Source organism: Aptenodytes forsteri, unplaced genomic scaffold, assembly GCF_000699145.1.
Source record: "Aptenodytes forsteri isolate BGI_AS27 unplaced genomic scaffold, ASM69914v1 Scaffold296, whole genome shotgun sequence".
Lineage (NCBI taxonomy): Eukaryota > Metazoa > Chordata > Aves > Sphenisciformes > Spheniscidae > Aptenodytes > Aptenodytes forsteri.
The window spans coordinates 541,149-565,983 of NW_008796181.1; positions in this window are offsets into that span (position 1 = coordinate 541,149).

Here is a 24,835-nt window from a genome sequence, read left to right on the forward strand (position 1 = left end):
TCCTGGTCATATTTTCAAGCTTTCTGTTTTTCTAACAGCTATGTTAGGAAAAACACTGGGGCTTTAAGAGAAAAAGACCAAAGACTGAGACAGTTATGATAAAACCATGCAAAGTGCTCCTAAAAGGAGTTAAAATACCGTTCTCTGCTAAAAGGTGACTTGAACTGTGTTTTCTGTGAAATCCCAGTTACTCTAAAGCCAAAGGGAATTTAGCAATTGCCCTTAGGGGAGCCACGTTTCCAACCCTTTTTTTCATATAGACTGTCCCAGTTGCTCACATTTGTCTTAATTTTTATTCTTCCCAAACCTGCAGACCAAGCACAAATAAAATAATTTTCATTTTTAGCTCGGGGACAAGCTGCGCAGGTGATAAGGATTTCTACAGAGGATACAAACCTGGAGTCACGGGGCCCAAAGCAACATAGGACAACTCAGCCCTTAGTGGCCTCGGTGACATCTTAGAGTGCAAAGGAATTTTTGGTTTTTTTGAGGACCGGCTAAGTCCTACTAGGAGGAAACCAGGAGCATGGTTTGTCTTGGTGATCTCTGAGGAGAAAAGCTCACTGCATCCTGCAAAGCTGGCTTTTTAGAAAATATTTGTGCAATTGCAGCCTAGACACAAGGAAAGGTTGACCTTAAGCCCAAAGCTGTCTCCTTTATACAGGCCCTTTATCTAGACAAAACCACATGCCCACTGCAGATCTGTTCACACCCTTTCTTTGCAGGATCTGCAGACCTGCTGCGTGACTGCAGGTACTGCTCTGAACCCGCTCCCAGCGGGTGTGGAAATGCTGCAGGCTGAGCTAAAGAGCTTCAGGTTTGGCAAAGCTTGCATTTACGCTTTGTGCTCTAGAGCAGGTATTTTCCCAAGAAGCCCTACACCCTCCTACGCATCCCCACGTCTGCTCTGCACCTTTATGTCACAGAGGATGCTCTCCATCCTGCAGCTTCTTCCCGGTTTGCACCTGAGTGGGCAAGGTCTGCAGGGAGGGATAAATCCCCAGTGGACCTCTGGGGCTGCTTTCCTTCACGGGCTGGTGCAAAAGGCTGTATTTTCTCACAACAGAGCATGGCAATGCTTGGAAGGCACACCTGCTATTTCTGAAAGGAGTTTTGTTGATCTTGAAGGAATTTAGTACTCTTTTTTTACTGAGTTGAAGACTGCAGACCACAACTTGCAGTCACAGCCACATTAAACCTTAAAGAGGAGTGGACATCACTTCCACCTGTGCTTGCCTTGCCCCACAGGCCAAGCAAGGCAGAGAAAGAGCTAGGCAGCTTTAAACAAGCTCCTTTCTCTTATTATGGGAGTGGGAACTGAAGGGATGCTCTGGGGTTTAGCTGGGTTTGTTGTGGGGTCTGGAGTTGGTGTGAGGTTTGCTGGAAAGACTTTGAGGGAAGCAGAAAAGAAGGTCCTCCTGAGCCTGTGACGAAGTGGGGGGCTGTGGTTTGAAGGTGGGTTGCTCTGGATGTTGCAGGAGGAGGTTTGTAGGTTTGTAGCTGTGACAAGTGCTTCAGCAGCACTGTGCTGAGGTGCTGCAGATGTGCAGGGTCTTCTCTAAAGCCTGCGGTTGAAATGGGGTGAAGATAGCTGTTTCCCTTGTGCAGTAGGAGAAGGGAGCCCCTTACCCAGAAGGGGAAGATTGATGGTGATATCAGCTCTCAAAGGAGGGCAGGTGCCCCTGTCTGGCTTTCCATGGAGACAAGCTAGATGCTCACAGGGTCTATGTCCATCTGCCTGTGTCTCTCCCCCCGGCCTGTTTCCGTCTGGTTTGATAGAGGGGTGGGAGTCTCAAAGATAAGTGAATTCCTGTCAGTTTTTTGAAAATAAGCAGCTGGGGAGATATCCACTGTGAGGCTTCGGCAAGCAGGAAAGGTTATAAAAGAGCTCAGGTCTTAAGAAAAGACAGAACATTTTCACAGAGAAGGCACGTCTTATAATGGCCTCAATTTGTAGGGGGAACAATTAATTTGCACTTGTTAACCACCAGTGACCACCAATTCCATGGCCTGAAACACAGGAAATCAGATGTTGTTAGTTCTGGTACTTCGAGATTTGTTTGGATTTGTTTGGATTGCCTTCGCTATCAAATGGGAAGATGCTCGAGGCAGAACCTGTTGTACTTTTTGCTTTCCATGAGGAGCTGGGAGGATGGCTATGCACCTTAGGAGTAAGATCAGCCCGTGTACCTCTCTTCCTCGCCACGCTTCTGTGAAGTGTTTCTCATCAAAAGTTTGAGGAGTTGGGAAAATATGGGGAGAAGCAAGGTGGGGGGTAGGAGTATACAAGTACCTTGATTTGCTTTGGTAGGAGCAGTTATTGAATAGTGTGGTGGGTGGATGAGGGACTAAGCTAAGCGGTACCTCAGTGATGATGACATTGGCATGAACCGTTTGCAATAGGTGATGTTCATCTCGACAGTATCAGCAGTGATGCAGACTTATAAGCAGCCCAGGGTTGCATGCAAGGCCACGACGGATGCCTCCGTGTGTGCACAGCGCAGATAACTGCCTATCTGCATGGCTGGTGCTCCAGTGTTCATTTATCCCCACAGAAGTGTTGCAGGGTTTAGCTGGGCAGGCTCTACCAGCCTCAGGGTTTCACTGCACAAAAGGCTGCCCTGACTATCCTCTCCAGGCAGCGGGAAGGTGCGGAGGGCAGCAATCTGGATGTGCTCCTGCATGTGGGGCTCCAACAGTTGGATTCACCTCCCAGAAAGTGTGTCAGAAAGTACTGTGATACAGTAAGTCAAAAGAGAAGGTGAGGTGGGCTAGAAAATGTCCACAAGGAAATAAGATCCCCTTTCATTATTTTTATTTTTTTTTAACTCAGGGCTGTGTTGGGGTATGTGGATTCAAGTCCTCTTTCTCCTCACTGTCAGAGGAAAGCCCCTCTGAAATCCTGTAATATTCAACCCCAGCGCTGCTACCCCCTTAGTTATAAGCCAAGCTGTCTCTCTCCTTTCCATATAACAGGGCACACTGCACAGCTGGGTGTTGGTATAGGGTAAGAAAGAAAAACGGCAATTAAAATGTCCTGTTTTAAGGCCTAAGTTTTTTGCCATTCAAGCCACAATGAAATTTCTTTTGCCAGGAATGGTGCAGCTGGTAAAAAAGCAGCTCCTTGCAATAACATTCGCAATAGAGCTGGGCTAAATGCGTGATACCGCTTTCTCCACTGAGAAGACAACAGAGGCCAGCAGAGAAACCATCTAACTTCTCTCACATGGAGGCTTGCTAGACTCCAGGGAGGTCTTCCTCATTTTGCTGCAAGCTTTTAGTGGTTAACCAGAAACAGAAATGCTCAGCTGGGTGAAGTGGGGTTTCTGATCCTATTCTGAGCCTGACATTGCGCTGCCTTAGTGTAGCCGAAGAGAAATTGTACCCCGTGAAAACAGGAGTGCATGGTGCAAGGGGAAGCCTGTCAGGTGTCCACGGGTCAGGTGTGACCACCAGGAATAAAGCCCCAGTTTGTCATCCCGCTGTTGACCCATGCCTTCGCGCTCCATCATGAGAAGGTCTTGCATTTCACATATGGTGTGCATATGCTGGGAACCGTAATCCGCAAAGGCTGCAGAGCTTATTTTTGGGTAGGGTCTCAAGGACTTGACAGCTTCGGGGGCCAGAGCGTGAACCTGCTACCCGGCAGCTGCGATCTCCTCACACCTCAGCCTCCCTGGGAAGGGTGGGAAGATCAGCCTGAAGATTAGTCGGCCTTCACATTCTTGGAGTGTTTGGCATAGAAACACTCCTGGACACTGACAGGGGGAAGGTGAAGGGCTATCCAGGCTCCAGAAGTTGGTAAACGTGGCCCCTGTCCAAATCTAACAGGGGTAGTAGGGCTGTTGCTTTATAAGGTTGTACGTGACATGGGGAGCGGGGGGTGGACTTGCTGGCTTACGCCTCTCAAGTCAGTTCAGTGTCACAACGTGTATTGGGAAGGGTGGACAAAGCACACCCCTTCATGCTCGAAGTGGGCCATCCTCCTCAGTTTCCTCTGAAAGGAATTTAGTTCACGTGCTCAAAACTTGTGTGGGGCAAAACGGAATTTTCAGTAAAACCGTATTATCACCTCCATGAACGCAACCAGGGTGTGTCTTTCTTAGCAATCTGTCCCGGAGCAAACTCCAGATAAAGTTAAAGTGAGCTTCCCAGAGTAAAGACTGAGATAAAACATGATTCTGTAGGAATCTTTTTATCTGATGATGTTTGCAATTAGCAATCTGAACTTTTGTAATCCTCTTCATTCTTGGTGTAGATAGTTGATGGTTGCAGGTATCACGGTTCTGGTCACAGAGCTGTGTCCAAATCCCTGAAGCTTGAAACTTAAGGTCCTTACCCAGCTCTAATTTGAGAGCTTTGACTCTCACACCAGCTGACTACGTGGATTAAATGCGTGTAAATACCTTCATAGCGACTGGCAAAACATACTCGTGACGCTATCCTAAATTGGGATGCTCTCTCTCCAGGGATGTCAGTTTGATGTTATCGCCTACTCAGCAAATAAATCCCTTTATTGAAGGAGGGAGACTTCATGCTCTGCAGTCAGGCCCACAACCAGCTTCTTTACCCTCTAAGTCTGCTTTCTGCTCTGCTTTGCCATCACTAAAGCTGGTTTTCTAAACACCGCAGTGCAAAGATGCTGTTATTAATGCTTTGATATCATCTCTATTTCAGCTCAGCTTGCTATGAGTCACTCTGATGTTTGCACCTTGGTGCTCTGTCTTATTGGTCTACGAAAGAGTCAGGATGAGAGTTTCCATTCCAAACACTCATCTCCCTCCCAAGCTAATGGGGTCAGACAGGTCTGCCTGCAAGATGCGGATTTTCTTAAGGGCGTCATGTCACTGACAAAAGCTATGAGAAGGTGGTCCCTTCAATACGAATCAAGCGTTCCTCGGCTTGCAGCACTTGCTGCACAAGGCAATGCCACACATCCAGCATGAAAATACAACTGTGTACAAGGCAATGCCACACATCCAGCATGAAACACACTTCATTCCCCCACCCCTCCGAAATGGTTGAGATTCCCTACAATGATTCCAAGTGCTAGTTTTCTGCTGATTTCCCTGTTTGTAAGGATATATATTCATTTCTGACTATTGGGTTTTTTACTTTGGCTGTAGGATTTAGTGAGCACAATGAAAACATGCTCCCTGTTAACCTCAGACATCAGTAGTTTTGGAGCAGTGAGCCAGGCAGGTCTGTTTACCTGCACGGGCCACATCTTGGGCTGTGTCTCCGACTCGTACAGGTTACATCCATGTTAATAACCAAAATGAGTCACAGGTTGTTCTTCTTGCCCAAAGGCTAAACAGCATGGCAGGACTAAACTCTGATCTCCCTGAGCAGGGTCTCACCTCCAAACCTCAGTGGTCCTTGGCCAGTCTAAACCCTGAAAAACACATGTTTGGGAGGCAGGTTGACCCAGATCAGAACAGTTCCAGGGGTCTTTCACTGTTCACCTCTCCTTAGCGGTCCTTGGCCAGTCTAAACCCTGAAAAACATGTTTGGGAGCTGCAGGTTGACCCAGATCAGAACAGTTCCAGGGGTCTTTCACTGTTCACCTACCAGGGCTTGCTGCTAGACCAGCCTCCACCAAAGCTTCAAGACCTCCCAAGAGGGGAAACAGCTGCTGGGAAAAGAAATGTAGGTAGAACAGGCAGCTGATGATGGGAGACAATCAATGAGAAACAGGAAGGGGTGTGAGGGTACAGGGGGATTAAGTATGGGTGGCACGGGATGACCTGGGGACACCACCAAGCTGCTACCACTACCAGAAAGCACACAGGGAGCAAGTGGTGCAGTGCTCAGAGTAATTTTGTAGTCCAGATGATAGTGTGCCAGCACTGAGGTCTGCGCCTAGCTGTGTCTTGTTTAGTGGTACAGGAATAATCACTTTGACAAAGGGCTCACACACCTGGGGAGCAACCTGGGAAGTTCCCCAGACAGGCTGCTTCTCCATCTGTTCAGTCCCGATGAGAAACCTGGCTGATTTGTCAAGTCACCAAGAAGTGTGCTATATTCTGGTTTGAGAGTTCTCCTTGGCAGGCTTCTGGGAATCAGGGACTTTGGGGAATGGATGACTGATGTTTTTATTTTTTTTTTTAACAAGTCTGACCAATCTCATCATATTGTAAAAAATAAAACCAGAAAAACAAAGCTCTACATGCGTGTGTGTGTATACATGGAAATGCACAGCTGCAGGAGGAATTTCTGAGAGCGATTTACCTGGAGAGGACTCCACATCTCCATCCTGGGCTTCTGAGGATATTTGTCTGAGCCAAAACATGCTCTTCATTTTTAGAGGATGGAGAAGGTAGGCTATTTTCTACTCAAAAATGAGTGCAACATTAACGAAGCCAAAACCACAAAAGGGCTCAATTACACTTGCATTACAAAGTGACCACAAAATCTAATATTGGTGGAGTTCGAATGTCTGCTGGCTTGCAAGAAGATGACCACAAGGAATGCAAAGCATGGTCTGGCTACTGCTGTCGCCACTCCTGGGGAGAAAACCTTCTGGGCTAGAAACCTGCCCCAGGCAGCTGGCGACCCAAGATGTAAGTGCAGTTTGCTGTTATCTTTGCTTCCTGCTTGCTAAATCTCTTTCCTTTTTGTTTATAGGGGATCACAGAGGGAGGCAGGAGGCTTCTTGTGCTAGAGCCAACTCATCTCTCTAGTGACAGCAACATCATCACAGGACCCAAGGCCAGAGTGAGACAAATGCGTCTGACTCAGCAGTAAATCAGCTTTCCTCCTCTCCCCACGTGCAGCATGACTACTGCTGATCCATAAAGGATGCTCTGGGCATCTCCCGTAACAGCAGCTGTCCCTCTGTTCAGAGCAAAGAGGCATCTAAGAAATCTTGGTATGTCTCCTGCCACACTCAGCAGGAAAACTCAAACTGCACTGCAGGCTAAAAGTGATCTTGCAGCAGGGCCAAAAGGTTCAAGACCCAGTCGTCCTTGTCATAGCACATTAAAAATGGGTAATCATTCAGCTGTGCACAAGCAAAGGCTTTTATGTAGAGCAGATGTAATCTTCTGCCACAAATCAGTGTGAGAAGCAGTGGGCAAGCTCCAGGAGTTAGCTTTCTGCTGATGCTTGGAGTCTCTATAAAGATTGCGTGCTCAGCGAGAGCCAGGTCTCTGAGAGGGGGAAATAAGTCAAGGATTCCCCTTTTCTTTGCGAGATGCCTTTCAAAGGGCACTGACAACTGATGTCCTCTAGCCACAGGGCAGATGCAGTCCGTCCTGCCTTGCTCACGGCTGGTGTTTGAGGCTCAGCAGGCTACAGGATGCTTCACAGGAGGCCACGTGGCAGTCCAGGGGTATCAGCCATGCTGATGTGCTCTCCAGAAACACTGTAGCTCCTCTTCTCTTTCCATCCCCACCCCCAGCTCTCAGCATGGAGGTCTCCAGCTCATTGCTGGTTAATAACGATTCTCTGCCAGGACTTTCACTGACTTTCAGTGACTTTCACTGACTTTCACTGACTTTCAGTGAGAATAGTGCAACTAGCAGATGTTTTTCTTTCAATAGTTGAACAAAGTCCCAAATTCAAATGTTTTGGTCAACTTTATATTAAACATTTTGACTGAACCAAAACTACATGTATATTTATTAAGGGCGGCTTTGGCTGGAGACATCATATTGAACTATCATGCTCAAATATTTGGACTCTGCAGTTTTCTCTCTAAATACGCTGTTTCCTTATCTGCCTTTTCATTAAGATTCAGGCTAAAAGAATTTCAAGCCTTGGTCAGGCTTGGGCATCCAGCTCACGTCGGATGTCCCTGGCACAACTCTCAGTACTATAGGCCAAAAAATTTAATTCCTCTCTAGCAGCACTCCAGCCTGAAGCTGTACCATGTCCTGGAGGTAAAAGCGTCCATTGCCCATTGGGGTTTTTGTAGCACCCGAGAGCATCCCTACATTGCTTAATGCAGCAGTGAGAGAGCTGTGAGCTGCTGCAGCATAGCACTGCGCAGACTGGTGCAGAGACAGGTGAGCTGCCCCCAGCTCTGCCCAGATCCAGCCTGCTCCTCTGCAAATGCACTGCTGGACTCCGTATGTCAAGCCCAGCCCTGGCCATGAATAAAGACAGTCTTTGCCCTAGGTAGCTGATGCTATAAAGAACCAAGGTCATCTAATATCTCTTCAAATGATTAGAGATATTCTTCATATGCTATTAACAATTGAACTATGTCCAATTTCATGCTAATTTTAAAAAGGCGGCTTAGAAGTACCCTGCCGTGAAGCAGCAACTGAAAGCTGTTACCTGAAGACTGCTCGACCTACCATAACATTTTTTGGCCCCTCTGTCATGTTTGCTTTCCCCAGAATAGCCTAAGAAAATGACCACACTCCTAGAGGATTTTGGTGGTAGTGGACATGTTAATAATCTCTTCCATAGCCTCCTTCCAGCTACACAGTGAAATATTGCCTCTCTGGATATTGCTGTGTCTGTGGGACTGTCAGAGCCTGTGCAGTCACGATGACTTGCAATCCCATCTCTTGTGGCTTTCCAAACGAAGCACAAGAGCTGGGGTGCAAACACGTGCCATGGGCTCCCCAGTGCTGGTATTGCTGTGCGCACATGGCAACATGGAGCTGCCACTCTTCTGCTACAATTAAGTTCATGAAAGGATCCCTGCTCTTCCTCCTGTGGTTCAGTGCTTCTAATATTCTTGAGTAAGTAACTGACCGAACCATTTGTAGTTGGATTCAGCTGACAGCACTGCTCTTAAACAGCAAATACGTGATCTTGCGCGCCCTATGGATAAATAAACCCAGTAAGACCATCCAGCTCCACACTTGCATCTCTCACTTTAAGAACGCAAACCCTTAAGTACAGTCTGCCCACGTGTTTCTAGTGGGTTAGAAAATATTTACATTGCAACAGCCATTGCTGAAATGTGGTCACTTCTGGGAAGAGAAGCAGCTGCTGTTTACTGAGGGAAGGGAGGCTTTGTGGTTTGGACGGTGGCTGGAGCCCAAGATTTTATTCTGGTAACACCACTGCTGGGAGCTGCAGCATCATGTAGACATGCCTTTGCAAGATGGGTATTACATAGCTCAGGTGCTGGTGGCAATGTAACCACAGACATGAGCACAGAGCCCTCTACAAACTGATTCATCTGCTTTCTTGGGTAAATTATGCAGCCCATTCTGACCTCTGTGCTGTTTTAACTAGATTGCTGCAAGCCAACAGGCTTAAAACAAGCTCAGGTACCACTGGTACGTAGCCCTAGAAGATCTTGAAGTACAACCAAAGGGTTGCATTGCAGATTAACCCCTTGAGGAATCTGTCTGCTTTCTCTGCCCTCTGTGAAATGGATGGATGGAGTGTGTGCCCGTGGAGGTGGTGGAAGGGCAAAAAAAGGAATCACTGAAGTATTAATTAGAAGTTAAATGGAGAGGTGGCTACTCAGCTGAGACTGGAAGGTAGGAAGAATCTCATAAGTAGACCTTTCCAAGGGACATTATTAGGCAAATTTAAGGCACTTGCATGCCTTCAGATCCTCTTTTACTTTTCTTCTCAGAAATACCCTTTCTCAGTGGGGATTTAGGAAACGTCTGAGGTGAGTCGGGAGTTCTCCCATAGCGCCGTACAGACAGATGGGATGTCCCACGGTGTAAGCTGTGGGAATGTACCACCCCCTCTCATCTCCCTGCTTAACTCAGATGCAGGTGGCGAGAGCAAAAGGCCTTTTTTGCCAGACATCAAAAAACAACAGAAGAGGTGAAGCTGGAAATGGCCAGCTGGGGGTAAGTAGGAGGTGGCCTGTTGATTATTTTATTTCATGAGGAAAAGGATCCAGTTGGATCCTATCCCTAGTACGGTTTAGCTTTTTCTGTAAAGGTAGCAGAAGGGCATCAGTGGTGGCACATATCTCAAACCAGACAACACCGGTCTTACTAGAAATGTTTGCTCATTTAGTCCTATGCCTGGATGAGTTTTGTTTGGTAACCAAACTGGATAGGTTTTTTTTAATGGTATCCAGATGTGAAGCAACCTTTAAGCACTAACAAGGAGTGGTTTGAATCCGCTGGGTACAGCTCTTCCTCGTCCATCACTTTAATGCGAGGTAGCAGCCCAGGGTTTTGGAGGGATGTGCTGGGAGTCAGCAGACTGCAACGGCCGTGTCTGTCAAACTGCAGGACGCTTGGGAGGCTGCGTTTGCAGCCCCTCGGGGATAGCAGGGATTGGCATTGATCAGTCAGACACAGAAAGTCTCTCAAGGGTGGGGACGGGAGCAGCGCTGTTGTGAACAGCAGCTGGAGATTTTGCTTCTGCTTCCTTCCTGTCTCCTACCTGCTTGGAAAAAGCCCGTGCCACGAAAAGATGACACGTGAGATTTTCTGAAGCAGAGTCAGAGCAGATTTGGGATTGTTAAGATAGCCTTTTGATACCTAAGTGTTAAAACCTATCTCGGAGCTGTACCCGGCATGCTGCGATAAGGGCCTGTTCCATTTTTGTGGTGGCATTATGCTGCACATGCCACAAAGCCAAGTCACGGTGCTGAAAAAGGTAATGAGACACTCGATACACCAAACATGTGGTGAATCGCAAAGGAACACAAAGAAATATTCAATCAGATACTCAACCACAGGAACACACTAACCATCCTGGACGCGGTATATCATCTTCCTCCAAACGAGACACCCGTGCCTGACAACTGTTACAGTCCATCAGTTACAGCCCCTAGTACACCTCCAGCCATACACGGGTTGAGCAGGAGAGTATCTGCTGAATTTATTGGGGTTTTTTTTGTTGTTGCTTTGGAAGGCTGCCTGCTCCCAACGGAGCACCGTGTCCCATTGCAGCCTCCGCTCCGGCTGCGCCGGCTCCGGTCCCCATCTCCATCCCAGCTGCACGGGATCGCGGGGAAGAGACGCCAAGCGAGAGGCTGGAGAGCGGCTGCCTCGCTGCGATCCCCCGCCTGGCAGGGATGGCTGCATTTGTCAGAAAGCTTCCATTAGTCGTGCATGCCAGCTATAATCTCCCGGCCCGAACACGGCAGCATCTGCTCCGGAGCCAGTATTATATAACCACAATTGGCCTGTGCAGGGCACGTTAAAACCGTGGGCAGGGGAGAGCCATTGACTCCACCGCAGAGCTTGTCTTGAGTAAGAGCCTTTCTGTGACTCTACAAACCTATGTTGTTTTTTTTTTTCCCTGGTGCAATCTGGGGGTTATGGCTCTTGCAAGTATTATAAATGCACATGTATCCCTAGGCACTAGCTGCTTGAACTACTGATCTTAAATTGCCAGTCCTGGACTACATGAAGTTAAGAAGAGTTTTAAAAAAAATACTTAGAAATGGTGACTGTGGGATTACACGCAAGGGAAACTCCAATGTGTTAGATTTGTTGAGAGGCTAAAAGTATGTGCTTTTTTTAGAGGGAGGGGGAAGTGACTGGCAAATAGTATTAATCTGAGACAGCCTGAAGCAGATAGAAGGATTATAAAGCAGCTCATTTAGGACTGCAGAATTCATTTTCAGGCACTCCTTTGCAAAATGCTTGGTGACTCCTGCGTGCCCGACAGAAGCTCTCCGAAAGCAGCGTGAAGAACGCAGGGAGGGACTTTAGCCCCATTATGTACGATTGCAAATCTCTGAGTAGAACATCATTAACTGCACTCAAGTGACAGCCAGGATTAACTTCGCTGAAACCAAACAGTATAGAAACATATAAGACTAAATTCAAGGATGCCTCAGAAACTGCTAGGATAATCTGTTGCAACAGCAGCTTTAGGGATGAGAAGCCAAAAGGTCCAGACGGACTTCCCTGCCGCTCCATGAAACTAATGCGTTGGCTTTTACTGGCTTTAAGTGATTCTCTGTGTGCTTGTGCACAGCACACGTGCACAGATACACACACATCCTCTCCTTCCCTCTCTGGGGTAGTGGAAGACCCTCTTAATGTGTAACCATGCTCAACCACTCAGCCTTACAGACCCTCCCGCTCCTCCTGCACCAAGGGGCTGCCAGATGACTTTTTGAATGAGCATGAACAAAATCTCAGGAGAGCACACACCATCTCTCTCCAGGATGCTGCAACCCTGAGATTGCAAAGAAAGGTAGTTTTACACAGCCTACCTTCACAGGACTGGGGAGTGCACAGGAGAAAAGGCCAACCTGCCTGAAAATACATGGGTCACCGCACAGAAAAAAAGGAGCGGGGGCAGAAAAGCACCTTTATTTTGCTTTCAGTCTGCCAGGCTGGGTCTTGGAGGGCCCCAGCAGCACCCTCTGGTGACCCGAGCTGTCCCAAACAGCCAGGAGTTGCTGAGAAGAAGGGGTTGGGCTCTGCAGGGCTTTTGCCATTACTGGAATAAATCACTCAAAACTCTGACAGTCCCCAGGGGGAGTTTGAGGTCATGGAAAAGTGATGGATGAGGAGAAGAAAGAAAAGCATTGCAAGGCTCCTAGGAGATGGGTGAAGGTTACCTTCTGTGCGCAGTCATCCTGTACCGGAGCTGGCTCTACGTGCAGAGGTTATGGTGACGTGGGCAGGAGAGATGTTAGTAGCTGCTGCCTGCCCCAATTTCTGCCTGCAAGGAGGTGCTAAGGGGTTTTCAGTGCTACAGCTTCTTGCAGGGGCGGTTCAGTTACTGCCTTGAAGGCTCCTCAGGCAGTGTCCTCCTACCACCAGCAACACCTGCTAAACCCACAAGGAGCATTAGTCTTTCTGTTGTCTCCTGCCCAAATATCCTTTTCTACTGACCAGTGACCCGGCTTGTCTGCTAATGCTTCTTGTTACCTGTCAGCTATCACAGTGCAATACGCCTGGCACACAGGCTTCAGCGCATGGGAAATCCCAGACCGCAGCGTGCTGCATGTCTCCCCGGTGATACCGGCTCCTGCACACACATTAGGTCTCCTCTGCTTCCCATGCTGCCCAGGGAATCTCAGATCGGATTCACAGTCTCTGGTCCCTACCTCACAAGCATTTAAAAGCATGGACTGAAGGGATCTGAAAGATTGCCTGGAGCTCTTAGATTAAAATCCATGGTTTATAACTTTGATTTCTGCAGTGGAAGTCAGTAATATGCCATAAAATCACAGGATAATTTAGGCTGGAAAGGAACTCTGGAGGTCCAATGCCCTGCTCAAAGTAGGGTCCGCTCCAAGTGTCTGATGTTAAATCAGGTTGTTCAGAGCCCATTCTACTCAGGTTTTGAATATCAGCAAGGACAGAGATGGCACAACTTCCCTGGGTCCCTGTTCCAAGTTGGGTCATTCTTTTGGGGACTTTTCCCCCCCTCATATATAATTGAAATTTCTATTGCTGCAAATTGTGCCATTGCCTCTTATCGTTTTGCTGTGCTCCTTGGGAAAAAATATGGCTCTATTTTCTCATTGATCCCACACCAGATAGATAAAATCAGCAGTGTGGTCCCCTCTTAGTCTTTTCTTCCCTCCAGGCTGAGGAAAATCTGCTTTCTCCCCTTCTCACACGCTGTGCCCTCCAGCACCCTAACCATCAAGTTGGCCCCCCACTGGACAAGCTCCAGTTTGTCATATCCCCCCTTGAATTAGGAAGCCTGAAACTGGACACCGTAATCCAGATAATCTTATGAGGCTCGAGAAAAGGAAACAATTACATCCCTGGGCATGTTGGCTCTACTCGTGCTCATACAGCCCAATATGTGGTAGACCTTCACTGTTGCAAGTGACCCCTGTAGACTCCTGTTCAACTTGTTACCCACCAGGACCCTTTCTGCAAAGCTTCCCCCAGCTGGTCAGTCCCCAGCTGGTCCAATCGTGTGGTGTTATTCTGTCCCAGATGTAGGACTGAGGCATTTGCTCTTGCTGAGCAAATTGCAAGAGCATTTGCTCTTGCTGCAAGCTGTGAGGTTCCTGTCTGCCCATTTCTCTGGCTGAATGGCAGCCTTGACCTCCAGCACGTTGTCTGCTCCCCTCAGTTTCCAGGGAAAGTAATAGCTGGCACATGAGCAGGCTTTTAAATGGCACTTGATGCCTGGTATGTACAGCTTCTGAGGTCGGAAAGCAGGAAACTCAAAAAGGTCATTGATTGACTGGTAGGATTGTGCCACTTCTTTTTGAGGTGACAACACCAGGCTTCCAGTAAGCACATTAACGGGGGGATGAGGACAAAATACGTCTTAAGATACTGTTAAGGAAAATACTCTGCTACACATTGTCTGGTAAAGTAAAACTCAATCCCAGTCTCCTATGTCCCAGGACAGGTCCAACCGAGATTTTAAGGAGCACTTCAGCTTCTCCTTGACATGTGTAGTCTGGGAGATGGAGAAGAGCTGCACTGGTGGTCCGGGTGACTTTAATATCCTCTAAAGGAGCAGGGGAGTTATTCTTCGGTGCAGGAGATGATTTGGGACTAAGGCTTCAATGTGCTGCCTCCCCCTGGTCAACCCAGGAGGTCATTAGACAAGTGGTTATCAGCTGTTAAATGAGGACAGTTACTTTTGACTGACAGATCTGAGAGTGGGTTTAAGTTCCACCACGGGGAATGGCACAATGAAGTAGCCTGAAGGGATCCTGAGCAAGATTATTTCCCTCGAGCAGGTGGTCATGCTGGTTCTGCACTCTTCTGATGTTAAAATCCCTGTTCCTTAGTCTTGCTCCACTTGTTTACTTTGGGAAAAGGACAAGAAAAGGAGTCGATTTTACACTTTCTTGCCTGCATTCAAAGTAGCATGTCTAGCCTTCAATTTTTTATGTCACTGGGTTGTACATATTTTTAATGTATTGATTCTTATGCAGAAAATTGCATTTAATTATATTCTTTAACCAATTCATTTTATTGTGCCTCATTGTTTTATTTAGTCTCTTCTTAAAAAGACAACCAAACTCCTTTTGTTTTCCACCATCATGTAGGCCTGGGATAAACAGAAACTAGTGAAAATACCTGAGCTGCTTTGCCCAGAAGGAGCTGGGGTACGACATGGCCCAACAAGTCCTCCTGGGTCTGGAGTGATTTCTGCAGACTCTCTTGAGTCTGCATCCCACACCACATGCTCTGCAGCACCAGGCCCAGGGGAGAACAGCACTTTGGGGACACAGAGACGTGTGTAGCTTTGCATCTGAGTGCTACACCTGACCAAATCCGCTCTGAAAATAGCTAGACGACAGGGTGGTGAGACATGCTGACTACGCACAGGGATGCATGGACCCTTTCTCATGACACTCGTGCACTTGCATAAACTTGTGCACATAGACTTGTACATATATGCCTGCATACACATATAGACAAGACTGTTCTCCCTTGTGCTCATCCCCAAATGCAAACCAGTACATGAACCAGGAGTATGGTGCAGAGAGGCTTGACTGGCCCCACAGGAGTTGCTCAACATTTGGCGGAGCTCATTCATTTCTTGATACCCATTAGAAGGCATCCTATGGGAGTTCTGTACCCAAGATTTGTGAAGTCTGAGGATCAAGCTGCTTTAGAAAATGCACTAGCTGTTCTTTCTAACTGAGATGAGACAAGTAACTTCAGAGTTCAAATTACAGGTCACCCATTTTTATATCGTCATTACGTAATCTCATCAGTAGTTCTTGACATGCTCATGAGCTAGGCTGATCAGCACTGAGTATGTTCTTCCTAACGAAGCTGTGCAGAAGGGATTGTTCAGGGGTTATGGCCAGGGTAGTTACAATTTCAGGGCGCTCAGAGACTGGGACTGAAACAACGTGGGTGCTTTGCGCTCCAAGTTTGGCTGTCTGTGGAGGAGAGGCTTTCACTGAGCTGAAGCAAGGTCTTCTGTTCCAATTAATACAGAGCTGACTACTGTGTGAGGAACTCAAATCACCCTTTCAAGTATGAATTACCTTACATCTGCAGAAGGATGTAATGTGCCACTGTGCTGCCAGGTCACCTACCTCTGGTAGATTAGCTGTGGGGGAGGTTTGTGTGCGAGTCAATGCTGGATTGGCATCGCAGTGATTGGAGTACTTCAGCAGAAATGCTTCCTAGAGAAATGTGGTCTTCCTGGATGGATATCTTCCATTCTTCTGATGGGGAATCTTAAAAAAAAAAAGTTTTGAAAGGGGATTTTTTTTTTTTTTAGAGGAAGGAGGAACTTTTTAAAATAAAAGAGGAAAATTTCCAAACACTAGATAAATTAGAAGACAAAGACTGTGAGGTGGACATTACTTTCCTCATTCACAAAGAGTAAAGTTAAAACCTGCTTCTAAGTCCTAGCATTGGAAACATGACTCATTGGAACTGGGAATTTTATTCAGAGGCTGAAAAATCCTATTGAAACTCTCTGGTTTTTTAAACAATATTTCTCCTGAAATAGCAAATCTTTTCTTCCAAATTCTCCATTTGGGGTTTCCTGGGAGTTAACATGACTTTTGTTTTCACACGGGTGGAATAATCCAAGTAGAGATGAGGGTCACACAACTACACTATTTCTGCTTAAGCATAAATGCGGAAACCTGAAAACACAGTGCTGAGCTCAGCAGCCTACTTCTGCAGTTGGAGCCGGAGAATATGATTACTTTGAGTGTGCCATTATTATTTTTACTTCATACTGCCCTACCACCTTCCTCACCTGCTTAACCTAATTTCCAACTGCTTGTATAGATGGGGTGATATATACAGTCCCAGAACTAAACCAGGAGCAAGCTTTACACCATTTTATTTACCATTCTCTTCTGATTGTTGAGCTGTCTATTTGGCCATCTGCTTTGCTTGACCTACAAGACAGAACCACCAGCATCACTGTTGGTACAAACCTGCTCTTTCCATCTGTGGAGTATTCCAGTGCTGGCTTGACCAGTCTGGGAGGCAGCTTGCCCAGTTCCCAGCACAAGGGTTTTGAAGGATGGCAGACCTCCTGGCCAGGTGCATTGGGATGCTACAGAGGCTGGCAGATGTTCTCTGCGGGTAGCACAAGGTAACCTGCAAAGGTAGGGTGATCTTAATGCTTGTAACTTAGAGCCTATCTCAATGAAAGCAGTTTTCTTCTGAGCTGTGAGATGAATCAAGAAGAAGGGAAGAAAGGAAAATATTTCCCATTGGGTTTGGGGGTAGAGGACAAAATAAAGCACTGCTAAAGGGAAAGTGCAGGGCCTGAGGCTGGCTTCCTGTCCAGAGCCGAGTGATTTCCTACTTAAAAGCTGATTAATCCAAATGCTTTTCAATTTAGAAAGCAGAGATCAATCAATAATTATCCCATTTAATCCCAACATAAATCCTGTAATTTTTTTTTAATTAAAAGCAGCCAAGCACCACTGGCTGGGATACACCAAATTGCATTAAACCCTGGAGTCCCAGGGGAGAGGCATACGCAGCAAATTGTGCATGTGTTTTTCTTCTTTCACTGCTGGGTTTAATGGCTGTTCTCTCTGCCTCCTGGTAGAAAATGATGAGCTTGGGGATGTGTCTGGCAATGAGCAGGAAAATTAGACATTACTTCCAAGCATGCAATGACTCACAAATCAGACAAGTGTCACCTTTCTGGAAGGACAACCAGGAAGGGGGAACTTCACCAACTCCTCCTTTTCTGCAACAGGGCCCTCAACAGAGATAATGGACCTTGGTCATGGGAGGATCCATGAGGTTTAAATTTCCCAGCTCCATTTGAGCAAGATTTGGGTAACTCCTAAATCTGGCTCTTGGTTTGAGAATTTCAGGGGGACCTAATATTATGGTACATCCTATTACCTGCCTGCTTAGAGCAGAAGTCTCTCTTCCTGGCTAGCAATTATCACAGTGTAATTATGGGTCTAATCAATTGTTTAATGTAAACAGTAAAAATGTCCCAAGAGCTGTATCTCAGCTGTCATCAAACTGTACAGCCACTATGCCAGTAAACGCTGCAGGACAGCCACGGGGTATACAGCAAATGCCTTTGTTTGCAGCCTTAATTTGGCGGTTGAATTATGAACACTGCTTGCAACCAATTCTCAGATACATCCACGTTCTGCCTCTGTTTGTCTAAGTAATTAAGCTGAAGTCACACCTTTCTTCTTTGATGCCAAGGAAATCTTCATTAAATGGTTTTTATATAAGTGTGCTCCTGCTACAACTTTAATGGTAAAGTTTAATTAAAAATGTCACTAATTAAATCAAGCTGGGCTGTGTTACTGAACATGTCTTCCATGCTCCTTACCTGCAGTAATGAGTCAGTTGTGGGACACAACTATGGAAAGGGTCAGAGGCTCATGAGGTTGGAGGATCCTTTCTACAAACAAAAGCCTGTGTCTATTCCAATTCCTCTTCCTCCAGCTTGATGCGAACATCGTCAGAGTTTAAAAAATGCAGGAATTAGCTGAAAATGGTGATGTTGCCTTTTACATAGCAAGATGGCGAGGTGTCCTTAGGGCACTATGCTGGAGGGGAAGCCCTTCCCATTGGTTTCTTCTCAGCAGATGCATCTGGTAAGAACAGCATCCCAGCATGACTAACTGTAAGCCATAAATGAAGAGTAAGGATTGTAGAAGAAAATACAGCCAAAACCATGAGACATTCCCCTTGGCTTGTAGAGCAGCTTTCAATGTAATGTAGCTACAATTTTTCTCTTACCCTAATTGGACTGCCTTTTAAAGGCTTCTTTGGATTTTAAAAGGCTGTTTATATTGAGCTAAAAAAAGGCTTTGCAGCACTGTCCAGTAACAGTGATGTCTTTGTTGGCAACCACAGAACAAGGGACCCTTATTTAAATGCCTCCTTTTTGCTGGTTCCAGTGCTCTGTTTTTGAAGTGTGTGTAATTTAGATGTCTCTAAAAGCAACCCTTCCTTCATTTCTTGGAGTTTGAGGGTTTATTTTCTGCCAGCTGTTCTTTGAAAGGCTTTGAATAAAGCAAAGTTTCCATAGAAAAGAAAAAAGAAGAAAAACCCACCTAGTTATTTTCTGCAGCACCCTAGGATTTGAAATGATTGAGGCTTTTCAGAAAATAAACTGTCAAACAGATGTCAATCCTGGTGAAAGTGAAAGCTGTGGTAGAGCCACACCATGCAGGCATCCCCTAAAGTGTTAAGCTTTACCTAAGTACCCTGGGAATATTTTGGATTACAGCAGAGGCTATAGCATCTTTGAAGCATGCATCACAGAGCATTGTTCCATGGGCTATTAGGGGTGTCCTGAAGATCAGCTGAAGATCGAATCCGTTAACTTGAATGTTATGTGCTGGCCTGGCCCTCACCTGTCTCTGCTGAGGAACATGATACTACTTAACATGGCAAGCCACCTGCTGGGGTGTCTCAGGGATGAGGATGTTTCAGCGATGCTCATTAGCATGACCTGTTGGGAAAGAGTGCCCGTTCTGACATTTTCACGTGTATCAGCTTCTTGAAGAGAAAATGTGTTTAAGAAGAAGAATTCAAAACTTACGGTGGTGCCTAAGGCAGTCACTGACATGCAAAAACAGAGCCCTACATGTTAGAGGAGAGGCTGGGAATTGCAGTGTTGGTATTTTAGTTGCCTTTGAAACTGCAGATGATGTCTGGGAACAGCAGAAGGTATCCCAAGACCTGTGGCCAAGACCCCAGCCATGATCAACATCCGCATCCACCTTCCCTAGACTTTAGGTCTGGGCATTCCCTGGACAACCCACCTCCCTGGAGCAGTCCTTTGCCTCACAAAACCCTGTCTTAAATCTGCCAGAAGCTTGAGAAACAAAGACAAAGCAGCAGTGACTCCTCCCAAGCTTGCCACATGCAGAGCCTCTAGGCTCCTGTATTTGAGTTTTACTTTGAGGGTGGGAACGGGAGACACCCCCCACAATTCTGACCAAGCAGCAGCCTGTGTCTCTTCCATTGTTTCTTCCTCAGATCGCTAATGCCCCAGGATTAACAACTCTGCCGACTCACTGAGTAGCTGGGGAATGTCCCTGGGATTGGCTTCAGCTGCTGCTATCATGCTGGAGATACTCTGTAAACTCATTAGCCGTTATCGGCACGGTAGCTCTCACCCACACAGAGCTGCCCCAACAACACCAACATTGGGTTTTCTCAAGTGTGTTTCGAGGACACCAAATGTGGGGTTTGGGTACCTGTTTCTATGGAAAAGGCAAGGTGAAGGATGTATGCCCCACTCTGTGCAGAAGGCATTGAGGTTTGAGGTGGTCATCAGCTCCTGGGTTATACCCTTGCTGAACTTGGGCTTGGCCTCCACTGTAGCTCTTCCTCATGCATGTGTGAACATCACCCTTATCACAGACAGCTCTGCAATGCCTCAAGAGCACAGCTGTCAACATCCGACCCTTGGATCTCTGGGAGGAGGAGGGACCTGCTGGTACCTTGGAGATCAGGTCTGAGAGCTCGGTGTGATTTGGTGCTCCCTGGGAATCCTGTTAGCTGTCAACGTCCGACCCTTGGATCTCTGGGAGGAGGGACCTGCTGGCACCTTGGAGATCAGGTCTGAGAGCTCAGTGTGATTTGGTGCTCCCTGGGAATCCTGTGGAAGAGGGATTTTTCCCTGTGCAGGAGCAATCCTTGCAGAGAAGATGTGCTATAACCTACTACCAGCTGAAGTTTCCTGTTGAAATTCACCAAAAAGCAAGGCCAAATTTTAGTCCTTTTATACCAATGCCTGTTAATTGCAGCAGGAATGGGTTTTGGCATGCAACCGATTCAAGCAATAAATCCGCAGTGCTAGGGAAACCCGTCCATGCTCTGGCTGGAGTCCACATCTTCCAGCAAGGGTCACTTGAGCAGATGCAAGAAGGGCAGCCCTCGGAGGGGAGGATTGGCCGGTGACAGCCTCGCCGTGCAGTGTGAGAGACTTGGAGGTTTGTCCTCCAAAGTGAGGTGGCAGCAGGGTGTTGCAAGAGGGGTTTGGCAATACCTGTAGACACTGGAGGTGGTGCAAACTGCTGCTCCAGTGCCACAAATGCTCTGGGAAGTTTCTCTGGGGTCTGTCAGAGGAACACCTACCAAATAAATGTCTATTATCCACCCTGGCTGGCAGCCAGGGAGCTGGGTTATGCTGCTGCACACCACCACTGACAGCTTCTCCCTACCCCTCCGGCCCAGCAGATTAAGAATGACTGGGAAGAGCGACCACACAACACATGCCATAATTACGATATCAGCCCTGTCAGAGAACCCATTTCACAGGGTATGCCCAAACGCAATTTAAGAAAGGTCTGCACTATGAGTATTTCCTATTTGGAAAAAAACCCTAACAATATTGGGAAAGCTGTTTCAGGGAAGATGCTGTGAGAGGCTGATTTACACCCTAGCACAGACATAAATCATAGCTGGGGCAGCTCGCAGTGCATCTTTTTTGCTTACACCCTAGTAAAAAGCCCACGCCTGTGGTTTCCAAGTGAGTCCCTTCTCCATGTTTGTTATCCATAAAGGCTTTTTCCTGCCATTTATCCGGTAAGACAGACACATGCTCTTATGGGGATAGAAAGCAACCTGCCTGTTTCACAAGCACACGTATCCCTAGGACGTATCACAACGCGAGGCAGCCTTGAGTTACCATTGCCCTGGCACTTCCAGTATCTTTTCATTTTTTAGTATCTGCTCCATTAATGAAGAAATCTCTTCTACACTGTATGTGACCTGCTCTGCAAGGACCTCAATGGGATACGCTGTCAGTGAATAATGATGTTAATGAGTTACAGTTTCACTGCTTCTGGCTTTGTACCCCTTTTATTGCATCTCCTTGACATTTAACTTGTGTTGAGCTGAATGCACATCCCTGCTACCTGAATAGTAAATTCACACTTTAATTTTGTCTCTTGCCCCAGCATGGTTTGTAAACTTCAGAAATGGACTTTAAAAGTGTAGAAAATGATCATTTTTCTTGCTGCTAGGATCATACCTGCCTTCAGATGATGCTCAGTGACTGACACCATGACTGCATAGAAAATGAGGACAGGAGCTGACGTATTCCAGGAAACTGCCTTTTTCCTTTGTAAACCTCATATTTTTCTATTATTTGGGGAAAATAAGAGTAAGTGGAGTTCAGGGCAAAACAGTATTTCTAAATCTGTGTTGAAGTATGGGGATTATGTTCTTCTAGCATATACTTGGTACCTAGCTAGTGAAATCCTTCATGTTTCTCCTCCCTCAGTAAAATTTGACGAAGTCCTTCAGGTTGCTTCTCCCAAGGCACTGCCAGTTTTTTATGTAAAGGGCTCAGATTCATGAGTAGAAACACAGGGAAACGTCCTGCATTTGGATTTCTACACATGCAACTGAGGGCAGAGCTTATTCTGCCTCTGACTCCAGGGGTCATCTCCACTCCAGTCAAAAGTCGGCTGCAGTGAGACTGCTTCAGGATGCAGACTTGACCCCACGTGCTGCACCAGCCCTGTTTAAGCAAACGCCTTCTGTGGGATGCAGATGTGGAGATGGTTCTTGGTGTGATCTATTGCCAGGCCGCCCAAGTATGGGCTCAGTCCAGAGAGGACTTTTGGATGCTAACGCTGCATGCACCTAATTCAAGAGCCATTAGCAATAGGGTTGTGGAAAGGTTTTGACAGTGATATATTGCTCAGCTGACAGGACAAGTGGCTTCCAGACAGGGTCCTGGCTCTCGTAACCCTTCTTCATACTTGGTGCAGGATTTGCTTTCTGTAGCAGATTTGGTGGGAGGAAATAGACTTTATTCTCTCTTCCCACTCCTTTCCCTAGGACAGACTTGACAGGAGGGGGTTGGAGCCCTCAGTCTCTCTGTGGAAGACTCAACCTTGGTATTGTGCACCAGGCTGACACAAATACAAGCAAATAAGGCAAATGGCTTTCCATCACAAAGCTGGTGATCAATGGCCTTTCTTCTGCAATTGAAGATGTAGACCGCTGCAAGCAGGATTGAAGGAAGGCTCATGGAGACATTGCCTGGCAAGGACTGGTTATGGGTCCTGGTGGACACCCTACGGCACAGCACCCCTAAAAGCACTGACAGCCTAAAGCATGGGGATTAATTTTACCATACTTACTTTCACTGGACTGAAATCAGCTTGCACCCACGGCCGGTATCCACTCCAAGGCAGGTGTGCCTTGGGATGCGGCTCACGTGGCTGACACGTTTCTGACCACATAGCCCTAGTGCCAGTGCCCCTGTGCAAAAGAGGGAGATCAGGCGAAAGGAGAGCTGAGCACTGTTCCTCTGTGAAAATCCCTTTTTACCAAGAAATTGACTCTTTGGTGAAGCCATCTGTTGTGAGAAGTGTTTGCTTGTGATTAACAAATCTCAATCTTGAAAGAAAACTAAACCTTTTTATTAAAAAAAAAAACAACAAAAAAAACCCACACAAAAACCACCCCAAACTTTCTGAAAGGAAAATAAAGCAATAAATATCTGCTGGGAAAAAAAATTGTTCTTAACCTTTGTGTAATATATACGTGCAGGAATGCCCTTCTGCCCAGCAGTGAGTGACTCCAGTCTGAGGGAGCATCCATCTCCGTTGGAGCACAATCCCCTTGCTGCTGGGATCACCAACATAAATGCTCCCAAATCGTGACTGGCTACCCCTTTTTTCTCCGTTCCTGCCCCCAACAGCAGGGTGGGAGGAGGAAACAGTATTTAAAACATCAAGAAGAAGTTCAACCTCCCTCTTTTTTTCTTTTTGCTTCTGGCGTTTCAGCATCTGCAGGTCATATTTTCAGGCTGCAACACAATGGGCATTTTCTCCACTGTAAGACAAAAAACTTGCTTTTTAAAAATCCTTCCTAAAAAAATGTTTAAAACACCTAATCACTAGACTCCCAAAGCCAGGGCTTTAAGGAAAGGACATACTACTGCTAAATAGGTAATTTGAAGAGCAAGCACTAACAGAGCGTGCTCCTTCACCCATGCCTCTCACGCAGACCTAAAGGCTTCTATTACTTCTCCCCAGATCAAGAGAGACTCCATTTTGCCTGCTGAAATAGTTTTATCCCTTTATTTGGCGGCTGAAATGATTACTTTGTTTAGTAAGCAGTGCCCATACTGAATTACCACACCCGCGGGCACTCTCTGCCCTTGGGCTGCCAGCATTTTCACAGGATGCAGAGGGAATTTTTCCCATTTAAACACTTGATACCCTGCTCCCGGTTTTACAAACATGTCAGATACCAGTGCCAACGCAAATATGATTTGCATTCAGTAACCTTTGTGCCTGTGGCTCCTGAGAACACATTTCCCAACTTCGTATCACCTTGTAAAATGCTTACAGTGAATGGGCAATAATACACAGATATTACTCCATGGAGCAACCATCTGATATGTAAAGTCAGGAGTTCAAAGAGGATTAAGGATCACTGGCAACAAGCAAGCCGCATTGCTTGTGGATGTGGAAGCAGCTACAGCTGCTCTCACTTTTCATGCACTAGAATTATTTCAGCGTCAGTACAGGATTGCTCTGGAGTTTTACCTCTCCAAAAGCCATTAACCCATATTTGTCGTATTTAGCAGAATCAAAGGTCATGGGGTTAGGAAAGGTGTCCTGCCCAGCAGACACGAAGGAGTTGTTAGCCACTCGGTGTGAGAAAATTCACTGCATGCTTGCAAGATGGAAGTCAGGCTCTCTTCATCCAGAAACCTACCATCTACCTCATATAAAAAAAGATGAAGGACTTCCCATTCCATTCATGTCATTCCTCTCAGGGCCAGTGGCTGCTTATTCTAGTATTTGGACTATCATTTCAGAGAGGGTGTTCTGGCTGCCTCATTTCAACTGTATTTTCCTGCTAAAAATAAAGCAGTTCTCAAGAGAACAGAGGTGATAGCACAGGAAAGAGGTACTACAGAATAATATTACTTGGACAGCCACGTGTACTTGAAGGACCTGCTGTTTGAGAATATTATAACAGCCTTTTTCATGCTGGTAATAGAAAAGTAGATACAGGCAGTAACCTCTTGGGTCCCTCTCTCCATATTGAGTCTCCAGAAC